Source organism: Vombatus ursinus, unplaced genomic scaffold (genome assembly GCF_900497805.2).
Source record: "Vombatus ursinus unplaced genomic scaffold, bare-nosed wombat genome assembly UNPS02005659.1, whole genome shotgun sequence".
Lineage (NCBI taxonomy): Eukaryota > Metazoa > Chordata > Mammalia > Diprotodontia > Vombatidae > Vombatus > Vombatus ursinus.
The window spans coordinates 7,481,804-7,509,134 of NW_020945437.1; the positions used below are offsets into that span (position 1 = coordinate 7,481,804).

General features: G+C 36.0%; 1 protein-coding gene across 2 annotated transcripts in view; it reads right to left on the minus strand.

Moving 5' to 3' along the window:
• Nucleotides 1-27,331, minus strand: part of TMEM135 (transmembrane protein 135) — a 342,694-nt gene that overhangs the window by 254,986 nt on the left and 60,377 nt on the right. The gene's annotated exons all lie outside the window — the stretch shown is intronic.

The window sequence follows — 27,331 nt, forward strand, 5'->3', positions numbered from 1 at the left end:
AGATAGATAGATAGATAGATAGATAGATAGATAGATAGATAGATAGACAGATAGATGAGTATTTGTAAATATAAATTCTGAATTATTAAATAGCTACATTGGTCGTTTCTGAATTTGAGGAATTCTGTAAATAACTAATAGGAATTTAAATGAGTTTAAGTCACCATCCTTCACATTTGAACTAACATGGCACACTAATGCACTGATAGAAAAGCTATGAATTGGAGTAACCATTATGGAAAGCAATTTACAATTGCACAAAGAAAGTGACGAAAAGGTCTATGTCCTTTGACCCAGAGATTCCACTATTAGGCATAAACTCCACGTAGATCAATGACACCAAAAAAAAAAAAAAAAACCAGGATACCAAAATTTATTATTTATAGTAGCACTTTTTGGAGTAGCAATTAATTAGAAACAAAGTAGAAGCTCATAAACTGGGGAACAAATAAACAAACTGTGGTACATGAATGAAACGAAATATTACTGTACTGTAAGAAATAATGCATGATTAATTCAGAGAAACAAGATAAGACATATGAAGAAATGCAGAGAAAAACACACAGAACCAAGAAAGCAACAATATTAGTTAGAATTAATACAGTGTTTCCAAAGTTTCCAAAGGGCTTTATAAATATTATTTCATTTGATCTTCACAATCACCCTGGGTGGTAAGTGCTATTATTATTCTCATTCTGCAGATGAGGAAACTGAGGCAGGAGATAAATGATTTGCCCAGGGTCACGCAAGAAGGCCAAATTTGAACTCAGGTCTTCTTGACTTCCTTCAAATTCCAACTAAAATCCCACCTTGTACAGGAAGTCTTTCCCAAACCCTCTGAATTCTAGTCCCTTCCTCTCATTGATTATTTCCTATTTATCCTGTATATAGCTTGTCTGTACATAATTGTTTGCATGTTGTCTCCCATATTAGATTGTGAGCTCCTCAAAGACAGGGACTGTCTTTTGCCTTTCTTTGTATCCCAGCACTTGGCATAGTGCCTGGCACATAGTGGGCATTTAAGAAATGTTTAATAACTGACTGACTCCAGGTGCAGGACTCAATTCATTATGACACCCAGCTGCCTCTAATACACAACATACACAATGACTGAAACAATTTAAACGGAAAGAAAAACAACAACAAAACAATCAAAATTGAATGCAGTGAAATTATAACAAGGAAACTTGGCCTCAAGAGATGATAATTCCCCAACCCCAACACCTTCCCAGAGCTAAGGACCACAAGTGTAAACATCAAATAAAGCATCAGACTTCATAATGTTGATCAGTTTTGCTTAACTTTTTTCCTTCTTTTTAATTCTTTATTATAAAGGATGACTTTCTGGGGAGGAAAACAGTGGCAAATGTAGGTAAAATAAAAACAAAAATGAATACTTATTTTTTAAAAAACTTTATCACTACAACATAACGTCTGAATTCTTTTTTATCTCTATAAAATTTTGCCTGTGGTACTATTTGACACTACACTGTGAACAAGCCTTCCCAGAATCACACCACAGATTCTGACAATTAAACAGTGGGCACAATCTTCAGAAATCTTCAAATGTGAGAGAAATATAATTATAAGATCAAAACCAAAATGTTTCCAAAATCTTTGCCTGACCAATGCACAGTTAATTGCATTTATTTCACCAATATATGAAAATAACAATATAATAGAATGTGAAGCTTAATCAGTACTGACAGCACTTTGAGATTCATTTCACATTATAAACCAACAAGAAAAATGTTGTACTAATTTTTTAATCAATATCTAGCAGTAGCACATGCACATGGAAAAAAATCTCAGTTGACTACAATAGCAATCTAAAAATTAGTTATATTAGGCAAAAAAAAAAGTATAAGGTAAACCTGCTTTCATATCAATCTTAAATCCAACTTCTTAAGTGGAAACAATACTCTCAATCAGTAGTGTCAAACTCAAACAGAAATGGACTGCCATGCCCTACATGTGAGACTTGGAAAACCACAAATTAACATTATCTAAGTTGTACTGGATTTCTATTTATTTTGTTAAATATTTCCCAATTACATTTTAATCTGGTTCAGGCCCACTTAGAGAAGTTTTGTGGACTTGCTCTAGAGAGTTAGCTCTACAGGATGCACGTCACTACATGCCTGAAACTAATGAAAACAAATGAATTGTGCTAGTTAAAAAATGCTTGTCCCACTACCCTAATTTTATATCTAATATTTTGTTGTTCCTCTCCACCTAAGTTTGCCCCTCAAAAATAAAAAGCCAAATAAAAAAGAATCCTTGCTATTAAGTGGCTTTAGTACATTTAAATTTGGTACATCTAAGTATCAAAATGTATATAATGTTAGCTTCACAAGCTAACAACCGAAAATGAACTACTGAAATCCATCATTTTTCAAACTTTTTATACTTCCAGGATGATGCTTATAATAATGATAACAACAACTTACATGTATTCAGATTTTACAAAACACATTAACAAATATTGCCCCATGGGTAACTCAAACCAATGCCACGAAGTAGGTACTAAAAAAAAGAAAATAAAAAAAATTAAAAAAAAAAACACTGTTTATCTCCATTTTCAAAGGAGCAAACATGCTGAGAAATGTGAACTTAATTAGACCAAACAGCTAATAGGTGGCAATTCCAAACCCAGGGCTTCTGGTGTGACTGTAGCACATCGTCTCCTGAGCCCAACATGTGATAATAAATGCTATAACATTTAGGTAATAGACACAAAAATCATTTTCAATAACTTACTGCAAGGATTCTGCTGAAGCTGTGTTTAAAATGAATGACAGTCATTGCAAAAATTTGGAGTGTATGTTGAATGCCTGCAACAACATGACAAAGCTAAAAGTCTCTAATTTATCACTAGACACTTGTCTAATCAGTGAGCAGCTCACCACCTTTGTTTTATGCTTAAAACTTTTTAAGTGAGTTATCAAGAGTGAAATTCATTTTCCAACAGAAAAACATCAATGAGATCACAAAATACTGAAGTATGTAAAAAACTTTGTAGGATTTCAAGTTTTAAAGCAAGATTCTACAAATCCAACCTCTTCATCTGAAAGATGAGAAAACTGAGGCCTAAAGAGGTTCAGTGAACTGGACACAGTCACATAAGTAGTGAATAACTGTCAGGTTCTAATCCAGGTCATCTGACTCCATATCCAGTAACCATTCCCCATTCTCACACTATTTATGCTTCCTTTTTATTCCAATAGAAGCCTGTGACTGTCACACTTATTTTCTTCTCATAATTAATTACTTTCATAGTAAATTACAATCTCAATCCAACAGAGTTCACAAAATAACATTAAATGAAAATAAAAGCAAAGTATATTTAACAAAATAATTCAACTTAATTCAACAAATATCTATGAAGTACCAATTGGGTGAAAAACATTAGGGATGCAAACTGGGAAATATAACAAGGAAAACCAATATATGAATGAATGAATGAATATTTATTAAATGCTTACTACATGAAAAGCTCTGTGCTAAGCACTGCGAATATAAAAAGAAAAGCCAAGTAAATCCTGCTCTTAAGAAGTTTACCTTAAACAAATGTTAAAAACTGTTTTTACAAGTAACCAGGGAAAAATAAAATACTAAATAAAGACTGAAAAAAGTTCACCTTCTAATGGGGGAGACAACATAAATAGGAGGTTCCAGCTATAAGTAAATGGAAAGGGTTTATAATGTGGCTGAAAAGCAGATAGTAAGTAATAATGTATCTTCTTCAACATTATTTCCACTGATAAAAGCATATCAATTTTCTGATGCTAAAACATTTGACAGTACCAAGGAATTCAATGGCAATGACAACTTGCTTTTCCAGATTTTCTATATTTATGGCTGCTTTGAAGAGGTAGTATTTGTGAACCTACAGAGGCAGGTGCCAGGTAGCATCCCCACAAGGGTCAATTCCCTGGGTTGAAGCTGAGGAGGGCTGGGCTGGTAATCAAACAGAAGCTGGGATGAAGCTGTTCCCAAAGTTCTCAGGCTCAGAGTCCTGAACTGTTGCCATCCAGGACTGACAGGAGATAGAAGTCAAGATGATGGTAGTAAGGCAGCTAAGTGGCTCTGTGGACAGAGAGCTGGGCCTAGAGTCAGGAAGATCTGAGTTCAAATCCAACCTCAGACACTGACTATGTGATCCTGGGTAAGTCACTTAACCCATTTGCCTCAGTTTCCTCAACTGTAAAATGGGGATAATAGCAGTACCTATCTTGCAGTGTTGTTGGGAGAATCAAATGAGATAATATTTGTAAAGCACTTAGCACAGTGCCTAGCACAAAGTAAGCACTATATAAATGCTTATTCCCTCACCCCGGTGGTTTAACTTTGCATAGGTGGTTTAACTTTGCCTTGCATAGGTCTCCTATCTCTCTCTCATTGCCTTGCTGCTTGAACTAGACTGGTTTGCCTACCTTGGAGGTGATAGGGATGGTAAGCCCCTTCTCCACAAGGGCTGAGCCCTTGAACAATGGGTAGAAGTGGGACCAGTGGTCTAGGAGGTGTTAATATTCCCAGAATTGTGGGCTTCTTGCCCGTCACTGGCAGTTAGTCAGTGGTTGATGCTAGTGGTGGTAAAGAGAAAGAGAGCACTGACAAGGGGATCAGAAAAGAACTGAAAATGGAGTATGCATGGCTAGACAACAACTTGAAAATGATTTGGGGATTTTAGTGTAACATAAGCTCAATATCAATAATGCAATACAGTAGCAATAAAGCTAAGACAGTCTCTCAGTCTGCATTAGGAGAAGCACAGCATCTAGGAATAGGGAGATGATATTCTTTTTTTTTAATTCATTTTAAACTTAAATACAAAACAAGAAAAAAAACACATTTATTTACACAGCAAAACATTAGGAGAGGATTCAATATAAAAGAATCAATTTCCATTTCAAACTGTTTAAATACTACATATTGTTTTCCAAGTTACCCAGCTTATCTGTGCTTCCTTCTAAGTTTTCTTTTGTTCTCTTTCATGCACTTTTTATCTTATTTTTTCTCCCTCCCTGACTACCTTAGGAAAGGCTACAATTAAATACATATATATGTAAATACACACATATACACACACACGCACACACATATGTAAGATCATACTGCACATATTTCTATTTGTCAGTTCTTTCTCTGGAGATGGATAGCATCTTCCTTCCTAAGTCCATATCTTTCCAAGTTTTTCTAAAATCAACCAGCTCATCATTACTTTTATCACAGCAGTATTTGATCACAATCATATACCACAACTTGTTTTAATTTGCCATTTCTCTAATCAGTAATGATTTAGAGCATTTTTTTCATATGACTACATATGGTTTTGATTTCTTCATCAAAAAACTGTCCCTATCTTTTGACCATTTATCAATTGGGGAATGAGAGATGATATTATTAATAAACTTTATCCTGACAGATGAAACCTAGAGTGTTGTTTCCAAACTTCAGGATTGGAGAAGTAACGTGGTTAAAACTGGGCTTTAAGAGTGTGTTACAAAGGAAAAGAGCATGGGACCTGAATCCCAGCTTTGCTGCTTATGACCTATGTAAAGTTGAAAGGAAACATCAACATCACCTAGTGCAGGGGTGGGGAACCTGTGTCCTTGAGACCACACGTGGTCCTTGGGTGTGGCCCTTTGACCGAGTCCAAATTTTACAGAACAAATCCTTTTAAGGAGATTTGTTCTGTGAAGTTTGGATTCGGTCAAAGGGCTGTACTTGAGGACTTAGAGGGCCACCTGTGACCTTGAGGCTACAGGTTCCCCACCTCTGACCTAGTGCAATCCCTCATTTTAAAGATGAGGAAACTAAGGTTCAGAGAGGCCACATGACTTGCCCAAAATCTCAGTTAGGATTCGAACCCAAGGCCTCTGCTTCCAAATCCACATTGTCTCCTCATAAAGGATGCTGATAGAACAATGTTCTGTAAAAAATGCAATTTCAAAGGTAATTGAGTCCAACATGATTTTTACAGGGGAAGAAACTAACAACTAGAGAAGTTAAGGGACAAGGTCCCACTCTAAAGCTACCCACCTCTTTCATTGTGCTTTGTGGAATACTTGCTCTATAGATCACAAACTTACCTTCTTCTTAAAGCTTTTCTTTTCCCACTAATCACATCTTCTGGCTCTAAAACCTGGCTCCCTCTGGATAGAGCACCGGCCCTGAAGTCAGGAGGACCTGAGTTCAAATCTGGCCTCAGACCAAACACTTGACACTTACTAGCTGTGTGACCCTGGGCAAGTCACTTAACCCCAATTGCCTAAAAATTAAAAAAAAAAATTTAAAAAAAAAAAAAACCTGGCTCCCTCCTGATGACACAGCCTCACTCACTACCCTCTTCAACACTAGCTATACTTTCACTTATTTCCCTTCACCCCACCCCCTCCCTGGTCAACTGGAGAAGATCTGGAATATTCCTTGCTTCCAACTGCCACTTCTAGGCTCTCCCTCCTCCTCCATGAATCAGTAATCTTTCCTCCTCTGAGTTATCTACCACTCAATCAAAATTCTGGAAGCTGTTACCTTCAGACCTCCAATACAATCCTTTTCTTTCCTCAGTAAGTTCAGTGCGTAAGTCATAGTCTTTCTCTCTTCCTCAACTCCCACCCTCATGCTAGAGGAATTCGACATACATAGTGATACTCCCTCAAACACACCCCAGGTCCCAATTCCTTGACTTCTAACTTCATTTACAATGGTCTACTCTACAGCCACCCCTCAGCCATACACAAGGATGGAAAAACTCTTGATTTTGTCATATCCCACAAATGCACCACTTCCATGAACTGAATTCCCTTATTCCATCCATAATCTACTTCTCCATCTGCCTTGCAACCCCAACCCCTGTTCTTCATTCACAATGTTACTTCCAAATCTCAATTCATTATTTCTTTCTCAGGTCATCACCCCAACAGTGACTACACTATCTTCTTTTCCCCATATTGAACCCTTAAATGAATCAATACAACTCTACACTGTCCTCTGCTCTTCAATCTCTTGTATCTTATTGCTGATCTTGCCCTGAAAAGCCTCAGCCCTCCATTGCTCTGGCCAGCCATTATCTTTGCTGCTATCCATGTGCTGCCAACCAAAGCAGGAGAAAATTCCAAAACTGTGCTGACTGTGTCCACTACAAATTTGTTACATTACCTCAACTGGCAATGCTTTTATACCTCCCTAAATGACTTACTTTCACAATTTCCCAAGCAGCTCTTCCAAATTTTTTCATCCTTTTTTAAACTTCCCACTGCTTCCCCTCCCCCAACCCTCTCAGCTGAGAACTCTGCATATTTCACTGAAAAAAATTGTGGTCATTTTCAAAGAGCTTCCTCTTCTCTCTTCCTCAATTCATTATCTCCCAGATGCATTTTGCTACTATCCCTGCCTTCATCCCTATCCCACATAATGAGGCAGCATTTTTCCTTGCCAAGGCAAATCCCACTATATAGACAAGTGATCCTATTAGATTCTGTCTCCTCTCACTCTATCATCCTTGTTTTCTCACTTATCTTCAGTCTCTCCTTGTCTACTGGCTACCTTCCTACTATAATTCCACAACTAGGCAACAGACATTTATTAAATTCTTACTTACTATGTGCCAGGCACTGTGCTAAGGATTTTGAGAATAAACACAAACAAAAAGAAAGACAGTCCCCTATTCTGAAGGAACTTACATTCTAATAGGGAAAAACATCACATAAAAGGAAACTGAAAGGAGAGTGGGGAGAGGGAGGGAACCATCAGGTACTGGAGAAATCCACATTGGAGTCAGGTAAGAATTGAAGACATGGCTAGACTCAGCACTGAAAGGAGCCATCCAATCAGAGACAGGGGGTACAAAGGATAAGGATCCTTCTAAAGTGTGAATTCTAGGGCTGAAATTATCTTCCAGGATAAAGACTTTTCTGTGGCATGATGGGAAGAGATTTAAGTCTGGTAATGCACACAAACATGCCCATGTCTACCTTGTCCTCAAAAAACCCTCACTTGATCCATCCATGCCTACTATCATCCCCTATCTCTTTATTTTGTGGAGAAATTCCTTGAAAGTATGAATCTGAGCAGGCCATTCACAAAAAAGGTAGCTTTTAAGATGATAAAATCAATAGGCCTTAGAACCCAACCAGATGTGGGGGGAGTGACACAGAATGAGTAGTTAAGGATGACACCTAAGTGGCAAACCTGGGGAACTGGGAGGATGTTGTACCCTCTACAATAACAGAGAAATTAAGAAGAAGGCTGCAGAGTGGTCAAGGAGAAAAGACCGTTGGATTTGACAATTATGAGATTGTTGGTAGGGAAGTGTTTCTGTTGAATGATGAGGTCAGAAGTCAGAAAATAGAGAGTTAAGAAGAGAGTAAGAGGAAAGGAAGAATCTGAAAGTAGCAATAGGGAGCAAGGTGTATTACAACTCCCCTAACTCAACTAGTAAGAGACTGGGGAGGGGAGTAGAGAAATGGAAGAGAATGTCACAAGAGATGAATGAAAGTGCAACCATGCTAGAAAGGGAGACCAGGGAGACTTTGTCATCAAAAGAAGCAAGATCTCAGGGAGGGCCAAAAATGGAAAGGGTAGAAAAGGAAAATATTAAAGATAAAAGCAAGTTTGTTACCTATGGAGCAAGCAATCCAGAAAGCACAGAGGAAGGTGTGGGTAGCTTTAGAATGGGAAATTGTAGGGGACTGGGTTGAAGAGAATGAGAATAAGAGATTAGGAAGAGTAGGACAGAGAAGAGAATCTAAATGACAGCTAGGGGTTCAGAATCACTGAGATAGGAAGGATATCAACAGGGAACAGTTTGTTACTCACTGAGCAACAGTTCAGGTAGGTTTTCATTGTCCTAGGGTTTTGGTCTCAGGACAGAGTTCCCTCAGCACCTAAAGCGATTAAAGGAAGGGAACTAGTGCTGAAAGATGAAGAAATGTCATTACTGTCTTTTCCCCAAGGCCGGAAATCAGGCTGGAGACTTGATGGCCTTTCTCCTCTTCCTTAGAAGGAAGGAGTCTGGTGTTTTATGGAATGGTGTTTTTCCTCTTCCCATAGGAGGCAAGAGACCAAGAATGAGACCCGGCTCAATAGAATTGTGTTTCTCCTCTTCCTCCAGAAGACCAGGCAGGAGACCTGGCACAATAAACTAAAATGATATCTTCCTCACTTACTAAAAAGTAAAGAGACTTATGTGTAATGAAATGGTACTTCTCCTCTTCCAGCGGGAGGATGAAGACCAAACAAGAGGCTGGAGACCGAATAGAATGGAATGGTGTTTTCTCCACTTACATCAAAGGCAGGAGACTGGTGCTATGTATAGATCATTTGTACAGTTGTTTGCATGTTATCTCCCCAATTAGAATGTGAGTTTCTCGAGAACAGGGACTGTCTTTTGCCTTTCTTTGAATTCCCAGCACTCAATGGCACAGTGGATACAGCACTGGACCTGGAGTCAGGAAAATCTGAGTTCAAATCCTGCCTCAGACAGTTATTCTGTGACTCAAAGCAAGCCATTTAACTTGTATCTGCCTATGTTTCCTCATCTCTAAAATGGGGCTAATAATAGCTCCTAACTCCCAGAGCTGTTGTTAAGGGTCAAATGAAATATTTGTAAAGCACTTTGCAAACCTTAAAACATTATATAAATGCTAGCAATTAATAAATATTGACTAACTGCACAGGTTTGGTTAATTCGATTGATTAACAGATCTAATAACAAGCTAAAAGCAAGTTTCTAATTATATGAAACAGGAACCTTTCCTCCACCCTAACATTTTAATTAGCATTGGTTAACTGAAGACACAGAAAGCTTGATTAGTTGTATTTGGAGTACATGGAATTTCCTTGTAGATCAAAAGTGCCAAAGGAAAAATTTTTTTAAACCCCCATCAATATACTTCTTTATATCTGTCAAAGCCTGTTGATTCTAGTTTGGCAGTCTCTCTCCTATTTGTCCCTTCCTTTCTTCCTACTAGCTTATCTCATATCTAGGTCCTTATTGTCTATCATTCAATTATATCATTATAATTATTTCTTTAAAAGTCTTCTCACCTCTATTTCTTTTCCCCCTCCAATTTAACCTTCATCCCTTGCCAGATTAACAGATCCTTTCTACTGGAAAAGCAGCCTTATTTGGTGGGAGAAAAAACAAAACAGTGTATATAGAATGAGGCAACTTTGGGTTCATGTCTTCCTCCAACACTTCTTTACTTTATGACCATGGACAAAATACTTAAGCTTTCTGACTCCCATCATTTCCACAAATTTAAAAGGGGAATAAAGATAGCAGTCTGTGTTAAAGTGAATATAAATGTGAGTTATTACCATAATCATTGCCCAGCAAGTAAAACTTAAAGATTCTCTCTTGGCATTCAAAATCCTCCCCAATCTGTCTCCCTTCCCTCTGCATTTCAGTCTTCTCTAATACTAATTCCTCTTTTCATATTCTAGACTTTAGCCCCAAACAAACTATCAGGGGTCCCTGGAATATACCTTGTACTTTCTTGCCTCTGTGTTTCGGCTTACCTTGTTCCAAACACTTGGAATATCTTTCCCTCATTTTTCCCTACTGTATGCCTATTTTCTAAATCCCAACTCAGATGCTATTGCCACTTAAGTTCCACTTTCACTCCAAATTAAAAATGCTTTTTTCCAAACCGATCTTAGATAACATTTTATTTGAATCTCTCGAATGCAATAAAATTCCGTGATTCTGTGAAATAAAGAATTATAAAACAGATGTGCCTCTTCTGATGAGCAGAAAATGGGCAAGTAAATATATGAGCATTATATTAAGGAATTCTGTCACTTAAATGAATACTATTGTAAATCTTTTTTTGTAAAACAAAGAAACATAAACTCTAACAAATAACCTCCCCAGAATTTAATTAACAAATTTAGTTAATACAAATTTTAATAGTAGTATTGCTTAAAGTAACATACATTTCTGTCCATAAAGAAATAGCATAAACTACTTTCTCAGTATAGAAAAAGCAATTTAACTTTGCCTTTAGTTATGGGCAATACTAGCTAAGAAAATTAAATAATACCTTTTACTGCCCAATGTGATTGGTCAAATAAGTGAAAAAAGAAAAGGGAAGAACTTTTTACCCCACTATAAAACATATGACTATAACTACAAAACTGAATCAAACACAAAAATCACAAATAACTCAACCATGTATTAACTATAATTAGTCCAAGAGATAAGCAATTTTTTCTCTTCAAAGCAGTGTAATATCAAATACCAAAATAAGCTGATCAATCCTAGATTTTAATTCTATGACTGAGTTTAAAATAACAAAAGTACTACAGTAAATGTTTAGGTTATGGTTAATCTCTCACATTCACTAATTTCCTAGTAACAGCTGGAACTCAACAGTAAAACACACAAATGAAGAAGTTCACTCAAATAAAAGCAGTTAAACTTTCCAAAGTAAAAACTACCATGTTTTCATGCATCATATTTGAGCAATGAAAAATCAGAAAAACCAATGATCAAAAAGCATGTTATCTCCTAAATTCTTAAAAAATTTCTCTTTGGTCTTTTTTCTTTATTAAAGGTACATTTTAGAACTGTCTTAGTAATTTAAAATTTTAATTATTTTTAGACATCAAAAAATATTTAATAATCTACCTGGCTCCAAATACATTACTAATAGTCAATAAAATGAGATACCTATGTAAAGTGCTTTGCAAACCTTTATGCATTATGTAAATACTATTTTATTATTCATAAAACATGTCATAAAGAGATCAGTAGAACACATCACAAAGATACAAAACATTTTTAACTGAGTTTGGGGTATACTGAATCTCTTGGTAGGTCAAGGATGCTAGGGGAAATTATTTTTAAAAATCCCATAAACATAATGTTTTTATTCTCCTTCTGTAATCTCTCTCAAATTTGTTCCTTCTTTATTCCTACTATCATGACCCAAGTCTAGGTGTTCATTACAACACACCTGAATCATTGTAATTGCCTCCTCAGAAGTTTTCTATTTTAATTCTGAAAGAAAATTAATTTCTCCCTTGATAAGTAAGAACATTTTGCTGATATTAAAAATGTCGTTCTTTATCATTAACTGTGATAGAAGCATATTTATATGATAACAACACTGCAGGGTCACGGACTTGCTATCAGTCCATACACTGATTAAAAGCTAAATAGGTTGGAACTGAGTGACTTGCAGTCACAAAGATTAAAAATTGGTATAGAACAAATAAGGAAGTGAAAAAGGTCTGAGGTACGACCACCCTGAAAAGTAGCTCAAATAGAAGACATAAGCACTATTTCATCATATTAATTCTCCTCAAAAGCCTACTTCCTGAAAGTGGAAAACTAAGAAAACACCTATGCCTATGATTCTAAGGCCTCCATCAACTGCAAACTCCCTTAACCTTAACTCTGACTTCAGAACAAATGTGATACTTATCAATCCAAGTCAATAGTGTTACAAAAGTTCAAACATAGTTTGCTAATTTTTACCTACAGGCACTTCACATGCCATTACCAGAATCACAGAATTTTGAGTTGCGAGACATTAGCAGTTATCCTGTTCAACCCATACTCCCAACCTTGAATGCCCTTCTCTCTCCACCCCACTCATCAATATCTATCTCTCAAATAAATGAATCTGCAATCTCATTGATTCAGGACTTCCCTCCAACAACGCAGATTACAAACCATCCATATGTACCCAACCCCTGCAACTCTCGCCCATGTCCTTCCAAAAGTCCACCACAGGGATCCACCCAACATGCTAGGGACTTCCTCACTTTCTCGTGACATTTCAAGAGTATGAGTGGAATGCACTGAGTATTCACATGTCATTCTTCATTCTTACCACATGACCAGCCGATCGTTTCATTCTATCGTACAATCTACTAATGATGTCTTTTACTCCCATTATTCTTCAGGATTCTCAGTAGCTTATATGTTGAAGCCTGTTCACAGACATCATGTGTCTCTTCACTGCCCTCAAACATTGATAAAATCCCACCTGCATTCCAAAGCATTTATGAACTCATTTTATTTCTAACTTGTAGGTAGGGTGCTCTATGTTACACTTACATCATTTCTGGTCCTCTTGTCTCCCCCCATTTCAAGGTCCAAGCTCCAAGCTCACAAGGGCACAAAACAAGGCACATCCTCTAATAGCTACTTGCCTTGTATACACATATACACTCATCACCTCCACATAATACCTACTATAGCATTCTGTACAAGACAGTACTCCCAGAAAGTTTCCTATATTAGGCATAGAGAATAAAACAAATCTTAACTATCTATATTAGTTAAAAAGTCTGTCTCTTGTTACACAAGAAATTTATGCATTTTATCACGTGTGCAGGACCAAAGTGTCTACTTCATATACCTTATGTATTTCTTATGCATTTTATTAGCCCTCAATTTATTCACAATTATAGTATCAGTTAATGATAACTATATTTGAAGGCATACCTTGAAAAATCATATGATACTTGACTGTCATTTTACATTTGCATCAACTACCATGTTTGTTTTAATTTAACTATCAACACTCTTATTTATTATAAACTTTCCCAAAGTGATGAAAGTATTACCAAAAAACCCAACCACTAAAGTTCCGAAGACACACAGCTAAAGCTTCACAAACAAAGCAGATTAAATCTAAATCAAAAGGCTCATAGCATCTTCTACTTGTACACATTGACTTCATTAACTAAAAACAATTTTCACAATTTGTCATGGCCATTCCTCCTAATTAACACTATTACATTCTCAAGAAACCTTCACACCACGTTCTCCACTAGAATTCGTTCGCTAACACCATCCAAAATACTGACTCAATCATTTTTAAAAATCAGTGAAGCAGAATGGGGATGGTCTATGTGGCATGAGACAGGGCAAAACTGTGTACTTTGTAGCAGAGTTTTCAAACACAAGTAGAACTTCACAACTAAGAAGGAAAATGTAATCAAAATGGGCTGGAGTTAGCATGAAAGGGACTGAAACCAGTGCAGAAAGAAAAGTAGTGGAGACTGGCACAAAGAGCAATATAACTGAGGAGGAAAGAGACAATGAGCTACCAAGCGTTTAATGATTGACTCGATCAGATAGCATTGTACTAGGAGCTTCAGATGAGGCAGTCCCTCTCTCAAAGAATTTTTCTAGTAGAGGGCACCAAAACAAAAGAATCAAAATATACATGTAAAGAAAAACTTATCAGTTACAAAAATGGATTAATGGTCAAATACTATACACAATAATTTTAATCCATAAGATTTAGATAAGAAAATAGATGTATTTCTACATAAACTGCCAACTAAGTGGAATATAAACCACTCAACAAATACAAAGGGTTATTACAAATACCAACAAGCTGTAATTAAGTTTAAAGTATATTAAACTTTTCAGTTGACATAAATCCATAAACATACAGTTTTACCCTATACAGTATTGAGTAACAGTTAATAACACTTGTTAATATGCCTTATTTATACCCCAATATTGACATTAAGATATAACTGTTGTTTGCAACAGACTTCAAAAAAATACAAGCACCCATTTAAATAGAGATTTGAAATACACAAAAATCATATGGATCATCACATACTTTAAGTATCTGTCCTCAGGCATTTATTTAATCCGCACACTAAAATGTTTATAATATAGATAAATATATTATTGCCCAAAGGGAACATTCAAATTTAAAATTCTCTCAGTAAGTCAGTTTTTATCATTTTATCAGATATTAGCAGCTATTTCTTTCTAATGTGGAGAAGAGTTAAGACATAAACCAACAACGGCCCATCTGTGGCCCAACAGAGTTCCCAAAATCCCAAATGAATTATAGGAATGCTTGGTTCTAAAGCTATTTCCAAAATCCTGGACACTAACAAGAAAATCAAAACCAAGTAAAAAGAGGCAAAAAATTAAGTTTGGGAGTATATCTCATAAAACACAAATCAAAGAGTGCTCACAACTTTCCTTGATAACTTATATGATCATATAACCTGTGGAAACTTCAAATTTATCTCCCAATAGTATAAGCTTCAGGTTGAATTCCGCCAAACTTGCCACTTCTACGTAATAGTCAAAAGCAATGTGAGCTGGAGGAAAGAACACAGGATTCAGACTCAAGAAGTCCCCAGTTCCAATTCTAGTTATGAAACTTAACTGTATGACTTGTATATTCTGAATTATAAAAATATCCTGTATTTACTTATCTGTGAACACATATCACTCCCAAAAGACTGTAAATTCCTTGAAGGCAATGTTTTTCTACGTATACCCAGATTCCCCCAATAAAATACAAGACACATAAAAGGTATTCAATAACTGCTTGATGAGTTGAAGACTAATCTACCTCTAAACCTATGATCCTATGACTAAAGCTTTCATATTAAACTTAAAAACTATTTAATAGAAGATGGCAGAATATAGGCAGCAACCCAGCTGAACTCTCCCAACATTCCCCTTTGAACTTTAAAAAACTTTTCAAATCAAGTTTTGAAGCAGCAGAGCAAACACAAGTCACAGTGAGAGATCTTTCTAGTCTAAGACAACTTAAGAGGTCAGCAGGAAAGGTCTGTAACACCTAGGTGGGAGCTGGCCCAGAGCACAGCAGCAGCAGTAGTTTTAGGAGCTTTTGGCCCAGAGACAGTAAGGGGATTGGACAACTGGTCAGAAAGAGATTACAGGGGTCCCTTTGCTGGCAGTGGGTGCAGCTGGTGCTGATTAGCAACTCTATTGCCCATAAGCAGTTCTGAGTCACAGTTCCAGGGCTAAGAAGAGCTCTTGTGATTAGTTAGAAGGGAGCAGGGGCCCATCACAGTTTAAAGGCAAAGAGAAACTAGTACTCATGACTTCATGGGAGGAGAAACCCTTCCTGGATAAGATCAGAGTGCAGACCAGTTGAGTAGTGACCACACTTCTCCCCATATAACACCATCCTGGAAGCACCAAAAAATTGTGGACCCCCAGAAATAGCTCCAAAAATAGCAGCATAAAAAAGCTTGAAACTTGAGACAGTTATCTCCCCAACGCCAAGTAAGAAGAGTCCAACTTTAACATAAAGTTCAAAGTGAAAAAACAGGCTGGAAAAATGAGCAAACAACAAAAAGTGAACCTGACAATAAAAAGTTACTATGGTGGCATGCAAAATCAAGACACAAATTCAGAAGACAACAATGTGAAAGCAGCTACAAGTGAAGCCTCAAAAAAAAAAAAAATGCTACTTGGTCACAAGCCCAATAAAAATTCCTGGAAGAGTTAAAGAAAGAAAAAAGAATATTAAAGGAAGAATTGGGAAAAGAATTGAGTGACGGAAGAAAATTATGGAAAGAGAATTAATGGCTCAGCAAAAGAGACACACACACGCACACACACACACACACACAAAATACTGAAAATAATAACATGAAAAACAAAATTGGCCTAATGGTAAAAGAGACACAAAAATTCATTAAAGAAAAGAGCTCCTTGAAAAGCATGTTGGTCAAATGGAAAAAGAGGTATAAAAGCTCACTAAAGAAAATAATTCCTTAAATATTAGAATTGAGCAAGTAAAAATTAATGACTCCATGAGTTATCAAGAAATAATAAAACAAAGTCAAAAGAATGAAAAAATAAAAGAAAATGTGAAATATCTCATCAGAAAAACAACTGACCTAGAAAACAGATAATTTAAGAAATAGTGCACTATCTGAAAGCCATGATCAAAAAAGAGCCTAGACATGATATTTCAAAAAATTATCAAGAAACAACCCTGATACCTTAGATCCAGAGGTTAAAACAGAAATTGGAAAAATCCACTGATCACCTCCTAAAAGTGATCTTGAAATTAAACTCCCAGGAATATTATAGCCAAATTCCAGAGCTCCCAGGTTAAGGACAAAATATCGCAAGCAGTCAGAAAGAAGGTATTCAATTATCATGGAGCTATAGTCAGGATCACACAAGATTTAGCATATTCTACATTAAAAGAATAAAGAACTTAGAATATAATATTCCAGAAGACAAAGGAACTAGGATTATAACCAAGAATAATCTACCCAGCAAAACTGAATATAATCCTTGAAGGGGAAAAAATAAGCTAAATCCCCATGAAATACAGGTCTTTCAGGTATTCCTGATGAAAAGACCAGACTTGAATAGAAAATCTGACATTCAAGCACAAGACTTAAGAGAAACATGAAAGGGTAAGACATGAAAGAGAAATCATAAGGGACACAATAAAGTTAAACTGTTTACATTTCTACGTAGGAAGATGATACATGTAAACTCCTAAGAACTTTATCATTAGGGGAGTCTGAAGGAGTCTACATAGACAGAGGGAGTATAATTGAGTCAATTATGTTGGGATCATCTCCAAAAAAAGAAAAAAATGACAAAATGTGAAAGAGGTAGGAAGAGAGGTAGAACGGGGAAATTTTCTCACATAAAATATGTGCACAAGGAAGAGATTTTATAGTAAAGAGGAAAATGGGGGGAAGGGGAGTGGCAAGCAATGCTTGAACATCATTTTCATTGGAATTGGTTCAAAGAGGGAAAAATATACAGTTATCCCTTCCACATTTTGACTTTCTCCACTGTGATTTTGATATATTGGGGGTCAGCAAAAGAAATTAAATAGGAATTTTGGGGGAGTTTTGCAGAAGCCACACACAACACACAAAGGCCAGCAGATGACACAGAAAAAGTTCAGAAACTCATATCATAAAATATATCTATAGTATTATATAATATCAACATATTTTAATCTTTTAGTACCATAATAATTCAGACTTCTTCTCTGGCACAAAGGAAGGGCCAAAATTTTTGTTTGCAAATTTTCCAGACGGGGAGGGAGGCCGTGTCTCTAACCGCTATGATGTGGAAGGAGTAACTGAAGATACACACTCAGTTAAGTATAGAAATCTATTTTATTCAACAGGGAAATAGGAAGGAAAAGGAATAAGAGATATGAAAGGGGATGATAAAAAGGAGGGCAAATTAAGAAAAGCGGTGGTCAGAAGCAAAAGAGACTTTTGAGGAGTGACAGGATAAAAAGAAAAGAATAAACAAGAAAATAGGATGAGGGAAAGACACTGTTAGTAATCATAACTGTGAATGGGAATAGGATAAATTCATTCACAAAACAGAAACAGACAGCAGAATAGATTAGAAAAGAGAATCCAACAACACGTTGGATTCAAGAGACACACTTGAAACAGAAAGACAAAGAAAGAGTTAAAATAAAGGGCTGAAGCAGAATTATGCTTCAGCTGAAGCAAAAAAAAAAAAAAGGCAGAGGTAGCAATTATGATCTTAGACAAAGCAAAAACAAAAACAGACTTAATTAAAAGAAAGAATCAGGAAAACTACATTTTGATAAAAGATACCAAGACAATGAAGTAATATTAAAAAAAATTGACAGCAAGTTTCTCTGATAAAGGCCTTATTTCTCAAATATGTAGGGAACTGAGTCAAATTTGTAAAAATAAGAGCTATTTCCCAATTAATAAATGGTCAAAGGAAATGAAGAAAAAGTTTTCAGGAGAAGAAATCAAAGCTATCTATAGTCATACAAAAATGTTCTAAATTACTATTGATTAGAAAAATGCAAATTAAAACAACTCTGAGGTACCATCTCACACCTATCAGAAATGACAAATGCTGGAGGGGATGAGGGAAAATAGGAACACTAATAAATTGCCGGTGAAATCGTAAACTAAGAACAATTTGCAACTATGCCCAAAGGGTTATAAAACTGTGCATACCCTTTGACCTAGCAACACCACTACTAGGTCTATACCCCAAAGATCAAAGAAACAGGAAAATGAACTATTTGTACACAAATATTTATAGCAGGGGCAACTAGGTGGCACAGTGGATAGAGCACTGGCCCTGGAATCAGGAGGACCTGAGTTCAAATCTGGCCTCAGACACATCTCACTAGCTGTGTGATCCTGGGTAAGTCACTTCACCCCAATTGCCTCACACCGAATATATATATATACATATATTTATAGCAGCTCTTTTTGTGGTGGTAAAGAACTGGACATTGAGGGGAAGGTTCATCAAATGTAGAATGGCTGAACAAATTGTGGCATATATTTCTGATAGAGTACTACTATGCTACAAGAAATGACAAGGGAGGAGATTTCAGAAAAATCATGGCAACACCTATATGAACTGATGCAAAGTGAATTGAGAAGTACCGGGAGAGTATTGTGAACAGCAATAGCAATGTTGTAATGATGATCAACTGTGAAAGACTTGGCTACTCTGATCAATACAATGATCAAAGACAATTCCAAAGGACTCATGATGAAAAAAAGCTATCCACCTCCAGAAAGAGAATTGATGAAAATGCAAAATGAGGTGTAATTTTCTCACTTTATTTTTTTGCTATCTTTTTGAGATAAGGCTAATGCGGAAATAGGTTTTGCATGATTTCACATGTATAAGTGGTATCATTTTGCTTGCCTTCTCAGTGGGTGGTGGAGTGGGAAGGAGGGAGGGAATCTGGAACTCAAAATTGAAAAGAAAAGAATGTTTAAAATAAATTCATTTTTTAGATAGTTATTTAATAAAAAATACATCAGCAGACTTATAAGAATTAGCCATACTGAACAGAATATGCTGTTAATGGGTAAACAAATAAGAATGTTTACAATTTCAAAAATAAGTTCTAAATTTGGTGAATGTCATCAAACTTTAATAAGGTAATATATATATACAAATACATATTGATACTCTGTATGTATATAAGTTTGTGTACATACACATTCTAACAACGCTTATATAGGAGTTTATATTTTTAAAGTGTTTTAAAATGCAGGCTATCTTCTCAGTTTTCTTATAATGTACATTACATTTATTATCAAAATACAGGAGAGAATCATTTGGCCAATATTGGCTATTATAAAGAGAAACAGTAAGGGAGAAGAGGTTTTGCTATCACATTTTAAATATTTTTGTTTCTTTTAAACTTCTATAAAGAGATATTTTCAACTTAATATATTTTTTTAATACTTCCACATCCCACTTTAACACAGTCACGATCATGTGGTGACCCTTGGTTCTTAAAGGCTATCCTGATAGAGGCCAAGATATGATAGGTCTCATACAACAAGAAAGGATTTGAGTAGGGGCCAAGCAATGGATTACCACCAAAAGGTCTGCGTACTGAGCTGAGAAAGGTTTCTCACCAAAGGGCTGTCTACCAGATGATGAGGTTTTGGCCATAGCAGTTCAAATTCAACAACTGAAGCATATAAAGGTTGCAATGTGTACCATGGGAGGGAGAACCAACGTTGTTGAAATCATAGGTTTTTTGAAGTATTAAATTATTTGAAGTAAAGCTCAAAGGCACCATTATGAAATAGGGATTATGACATCTAATTATGAACTATTTAGGAATTTATGTTTATGTAACTTTTCTAAAAAGTTGTATGACAAGTGTGGTAGAAAGGGCTCTGGTCTTAGAATCAGAAAGAAGCTCTTAATTCAAGTTCCTTCTATTTCATTTCCTTGCTCTATGAACCTGGGCAAATCACTACATCTCTCCAAAACCTGTTACTTCAGCTTTCAAAATGATGATAATACACAGACAACCTACTTAAAAGGTTTTTTTATAAGCATCAAGTTAGATAGCATATGTGAAAGCACTTTGAAGCTGTAAAGTGTTTTAGAAATATAAGCTATTATTGATTTAGTTTTGATATTCTAGTAGTATCCACTGTAGATTCAAGAAAATCAGTCTATCCAATGAGAGTCAATATTCAGAGTCAGTAAGTATCAGAGAAATACTTAATAGGCTTCAATTTCTAATCTAGATTGGTATCTAATGACAAAATAATACATAATAGCAAGATAAACTCAGAAGTACTGTGCTTGTTTTGTTAAAAATAAGCATTTTTTGTCTGAAGAAACACAAGCATGATATTTCAGTTAAATATAAGAATTTAATTGTCTCTTTTTTTAGTGATGGCCATCAAACTACTAATATAGGAAATTAAAACAAATTATAACTCTGAAATTAGAGATAAGTCACATTTTACTAATTTCATAAGCATTAAAGGCTCTGGCACATAAAATAAATATTCATTTAGTTTTCTGATGTTATTACAAAACAAATCTGAAATAGACATTTTATATATTAAATTACTGTTTTAAAATATAGATTTCACTGTAACAGGTATTTATACTTGAATTGCAAACAAAAATTGCAAAAAATAATTGCAAAAAAAAAAGATTAAGGTTACATCAAATCACAAGAATGTAATTTTATAGGTTTTTAACTCCAGGTTTAACTTTATTCAATGGAATCTGTTCTGGTGAAATTGCTTTCTTTGATTCCTACAAATAGTCTTAATCAGGGAGGAGCAACTTGCAGTCCTTTAGCAACAGAGAAACAACTGAACTTTGCACCCACTGATGAAAACTGTAATTGAAACAGAAAGCAACGAGCTATGTCCTTTTCAGCAGCTGTCCCTCAAATGTAACTCTTCCTAAGCTCCCCGACAGACCCTGCCCTCCACTTGCTCCTCTACTCCAGCATCTCTGAAGGGTATACTTCATGCCGAGTTTTCTAAGCGTATTTCAAACTATTTGCTTGTTATGGCTCTGCAAACATTAAGCATATAAATCTTAACAAATATTTACTTTGGCAAAATTTTACTGGTATGGCTGCCCCCTAAACATGTACAAATCACAACCCCTCCCATACTTGGTCACCCCATGAAATTCTGATATATTATCTTGATATATCCATCACTGAAAATCTACCCTATTTGATGGAGGTCTTACCTTTGAACTTTCACGGTAAAAATGTACTACAATGAGGACCTATCTGATATTTCTCATTCTTATTACTCTAATAGAATTTGAGAGTTCCAAAGCACACTAGTCCAACCCATAATAAAAAGGAATCCGTACTCTAACATATCCAAGAAGTGGTCATTCAGCCTCTGCTTGAAAACTTCCAAGTACGAGGACCTCACCACCTCTCAAGGCAGCCCATTCCACTTGTAGACACCTCTGTTAGGAAGTTGTTCCTGACATTAGGCCTAAATTAAATTAGCTTCTGAAATTTGCTTCAGGTCCTGCCCTCTAGGGCCAAAAAGAACAAGTCTAATCACTCCTCTACATGGTAGCTCTTCAAGTACTGAAAGGCAGAGATCATGTTGTCCCCCTCCTCCGAGGCTACTTTTGTCCAGACTAAACAGACATGTCTAGTTCCTTCAACTAATCCTCAAATGTCATGGAATCAAGACCCTTCACCATCCTAGTTGCCTTTCTCTAGACACTCTCTAGCTTATCAGTATCATTCTTAAACCATGAGGTCCAGAACTAAATTGTGTTGTTCTTCAGTTGTTTTTCAGTCATGCATGTCCGACTCTTTGTGACCCCTTTGGGGGTTTTCTTGGCAAAGATACCAGAGTGGTTTGCCATTTCTTTCTCCAGTTCATTTTACTGATGAGGAAACCGAGGCAAACAGGATTAAATGACTTGCCCAGGGTCACACAGCTAATAAGTGTCTGAGGCTAGGATTTGAAACTCTGAAAGGGGAGCCTTTCTGACTTCAGGCACAGCACTCAATACACTATACCATCTAGCTGCCCATAGACCTAAATATAGTACTCCAAATAAAGTCTAACAAGCATAGTCCTAAAAGTTAGCCCCTTCTAATTCAGCCCAAGGTCACATTAGCTTTTTTAGCTGCCACGTTACACTGCTGACTCATATCGAGATGGTAATCCACTAAAACCCCCAGATCTTTTACAGAATAACTGCTATCTACCCATGTTTCTCCCATTACAGACTTGTGAAGTTGATTTCTTCTGTACTCAGATGTAAGGTTTTATATTAACCCTACTGAATTTCATCTTATTAGATTCAACCCTATGCTCTAGCCTGTCAAGATCCTTTTGGATCCTGACTGTTATCCAGTTTGTTGGCGATCCGTCTCAGCTTTGTGTCATTTGAAAATCTGATGAGAAAACCATCCATACCTTTATCTATATCACTGATTAAAACGATACCAAGTACAGATCCATTTTCAGTCATATTCTCCATTATGTTTTTAATAGTACTTCTTCCTTATCTGTGTCTTCAAAGAGACAGAATAGATGGCATGAATGTACTGAATTTGAAGTCCAAAGTCCCAGTTTCAAATACTTCCTCAGACAGAGTAAAACCATTTAACTTTCAAACCCTGAGTATCTTCACCTACAAAATGGGGATAACAACCCTTAAACCATCTATCTCATAGGTTAAATCATGAAGCAAGTGTTTTGAGAACTTTAAAGTGCTATACAAAATAATCAGTAACATGCCGCAGGTCCATTCACATCCACTATGCATCATTACATTGTCTTTTTGTCTTTTTGCTTTTCATTCTTCAGAGATCAGTGTTCTATGATTTTAGTATATTGTCCTCCAACTGGAGCAGGGCTTTAGTATATACATTTTTCCCATACAATGGATAAAATCATTTCTAATCAACATTTTTAGATTCCTCAACAAGATCTGGTGAACTCATTATTTATCTTTGTGTTTTACTTATTCGTGTCATTGCCTCTTTCTATAAAATTTTAATTTTAGATAGATGTCAACTATAATCACCAAGTAATAAGCAGCTTCTCTTCTAAGTATATTATTAGGTGGTCCATGCTTTAATCCAGGGCTTTAAAATTATAAGATAAAGATGACTATACAGTAGTATCCATTAATTATTGGTCTGACCATGCTTCTGCCTAAAGTTTCAACTGATTCTCACTGCCTAATGAAGATGGATAAATCCTTTATGCAAAAATTCAAGTATGTGTTTTCAACCTGCCTTTTTAGCCTCATCTCACACTGAGGCTAATAACTGCCCCTTCACATGTTCAACATTCTAATCACACTAGATTATCTACCACACATGTTCTGTTCTCATCCCTTCCTGCTATGCCTGAAATGGATTCTTCCACCTTTTCCAACTAATGATACCTACTGCCTTGCTTCAAGGTTGAATTCTGATGCCACCACCACTAAAAAATGAAGCCTTTGCTGACCTGAGTAATTCAGCACCCCAAATTTCTCAGAACACATTGCCTAGATATCTTCTCTGAACTTAGATCATTCTCCACTGTAGCATAGTGGTTTGTGTATTTCTCCTTTACCCTATAAACTCTTTTAGAAAAAAAGGTGTATGACACATTTATCTTCAAGCCCAGCACAATGCTTCGCAGAGAGTAGCTACTTAATGGTAATAATAATCATAATAGCCAGTACTTCTACACTTGCTTTAAGGTTTCTGGAATATTTATAAATATTATCTCAGTGGAACTGCACAACCCAATATATGATATTAATATAGCTAACATTTATATAGAGCTTTAAAGTATGCAAATGATCCTCACAACAACTCTGGTAGGTCAGTGTTATTACTATCCCCATTTTATAGATGAAGAAACTGAACTCACAAGGATGGAATGACTTGCCTAGGTTCATACAGCTAGTGTCTAAATTCTGAAGTAGAATTCAAAACTCAGGTCTTGTAGACTCCAAATTCAGTGTTTTTCCTGTAATACCATATTACCTCTAAAAAGTTTCCAGGTATACAGCTTTTAAGGTTTGCAAAATGCTTTATATACACTATCTCATTTGAATTATATTTAAAATAACACTATTAGAAAGACTGTATAGGTATTGTTATATCAATTTTGTAAATGAGAAAGTAGAGGCTCAGAGAGTGGCTAGCCCATAGTCATACAATTAGTCAATTAACATTTATTAAGGCCCTATTATGTGTCAGGCACTCTGCAAAGCTTAGTTAAGTATCAGCAGCATGATTTAACCTGTCTTGCTGCCCTACAATAAACATTTAATTCAGTAAACATTTATTAAGCATTATTAATTACATCAATCCATCAATAGGTAAAGAATTAACAATTTCTCTGCAGTCATCTCAACCACCTATTAACACACTAAGTAAGTCTAAGAGAAGTCCCACAGGGCTCTGGGAGGACTTGCCCATGATCACAAAGTACCTAAAATGCTTCAGAAGTAGGGTAGTAGACTAGATTAACAGTTCTCAAAGGGTGGTCTGACAACCTGTAGGAGTGCCAAGACCCTTTCAGGGGGGTCTGTGAGGCCAAAAGTACTTTCCTAATAATACTAACACATTTTAATTATTGATTAATATTACCCACATCAACAAAAGCTCTCTGGGCTCATCCTGAAATCAAAAAGGTTGAGAATCACTGAACTGGTTAATCTCTAAAGTTCCCTTCAAGAGTTCATCTGATAATTCTATCAATTAACTAAGCATTTGTCAAGCACCTACTATGAAACAGTACCTGCCTGACCACAAGGGGCTTCTATTCCAATTCTCTTATGTACAAAGCAAAATGCTAGGGAATTGAGGAAAATGAAAAGATAAATAAAAACCTAGTCCTTGTCACCACAGAAGTCTGAAATATAGTTATCTTAACAGCAGATCAAATAAGCTGACATATGTAAAGCACTGTGCAAACCTTAAGGCGCTATGTAAATGCCAACTATTATTATTATCATTATAAGTAGCAGCAGCAGCAGCAGTAGTAGTAGTAGTAACAGTAGCAGTAGCAGTAGTAGTCTGTAAATATGTTAGGGAGGGTCCCAATTGTGTTATCTACAGTATTCCTCTCAACTTAGCGTGATGTGAACATTTGAAAAGCATGCCTTCTTTCTGAGCCCCTTTTCTATTTAGGTCGAATAACATATTTCTAAAAAACAGTCTGTTCAGATACCCACAATCCATTCCATCAGTAATCAATATCCTAGGCAATTTATAAAGGACATCTGGGTTTTGAGAGAGCCAACTGTCAACAAGGCATGCTCAGAAGTTGCTTTTCTAATATATATAATGGGCCAGCAGTATTTTATAGTGTAGTCCACATAGGCCTAGCAACATGAATTTCGGAAGTGGTTGCTAGAATTAGAAATGTAATCTATGGTCATGAGGTAATTTCTCTAAAAATTTTCCATAGCAACAACAAACTGTTAGGCCCTAATCTGCCTTATGTAACATTAGAATCCAAATCAACTAATAATGATCTCTTAGAATAGTAACAAAGTCAGTCAGTCAGTCAACTGGCAGTTATTAAGCACCTATTATGTGTCACTATCACAAAGACTGAGATACAGAACATTTGACTAAAAGCCAAAATTAGAGGGAAGTATTTGGTGAAAAAAGCAAAAAAAATAGGGTTTTCTCCTTCCTTCACTTAATCTCCAACCATCTTTATGTGTCCTTGTACCTTACCTTATGCAGCTTCCCAAAAAAGGGTCTGGAGTAAAGAACTTGTTTTTGTTTTTCACAGAAGTCTCATGATACAGTGAAAAAGGTGCTAGATATGGAAGCAAACAATTTGATTTCCAATCCTCACTCTGCCACTTACCCCTAAGGTGACCCTGAACAAATCACTTACCACTCTAGGCCTTAGTTTTCCAATGTGCAAAATCAAGAAGCAGAACTAACATCTCTTCCAGCTCTAAATCTATGATGTTAGAACACAGGCCACATTCTCTGGCTCTGATACTTATGCTAAAGATTTCTCCCATAAATAATAAATCTGTACTTAAAAAGGTGTCCTACCTACTTATGGGGGGAAAATGCTACACTTGGCTTCACATATAAATACAGCTGATATTAAATACCAGGGAAGTGGAAAAGGAGGAAAAAAAGGAAGCTCACCTGCCCTCCCTGCCCACAAGGGCAAATGGCTAATCTAATACTCCTAACCATGAAAAGTGCCTAGACTAGGGACTGTGGTTGAGAGGGGAAAGGAAATCAGTTTGAAAAAGCACAAGAAATCCTGGGGTATTTGAGCTAATGAAAAATAATCCAAATCCAGACCCCCAAATCTTATTTTTTCCAATAGTGTTAAACCTGCTTTAAAAAAAAAAGTTAAGCTTGGCTCCTAAATTAATCTATTTTAGTTTTACCTTTTTTCCATTCACCTGTGAACCCCATCCTCTCCCTTCATTTCCAAGTGATACTCATTAATGAATTAACAAAAGATTAACAAAATAAATAAGGGGAAAAGGCAAATAAGCATTCAGCTGATAAACTTGGTTAGTTTGCTAGACTGCATGAATTTCTTGGAAAAATAATCACCTACTGAAAAATATAAATGCTCCAGGGAGACAGGAAGCCTATCTGAATATCTTCAGTCAGAAAATATACAACAGCAAGTTTTCTAATGAAGTTCCAGTAATATGATGGTCTTAATTATACTTCTAATGTTATGAGAACAGTGTAATTCAGAGATCTGGATCCTTCAAACCCAGGCCCCAGGTAAAAATTAAGAATATGGGTCTGGAGGAAAA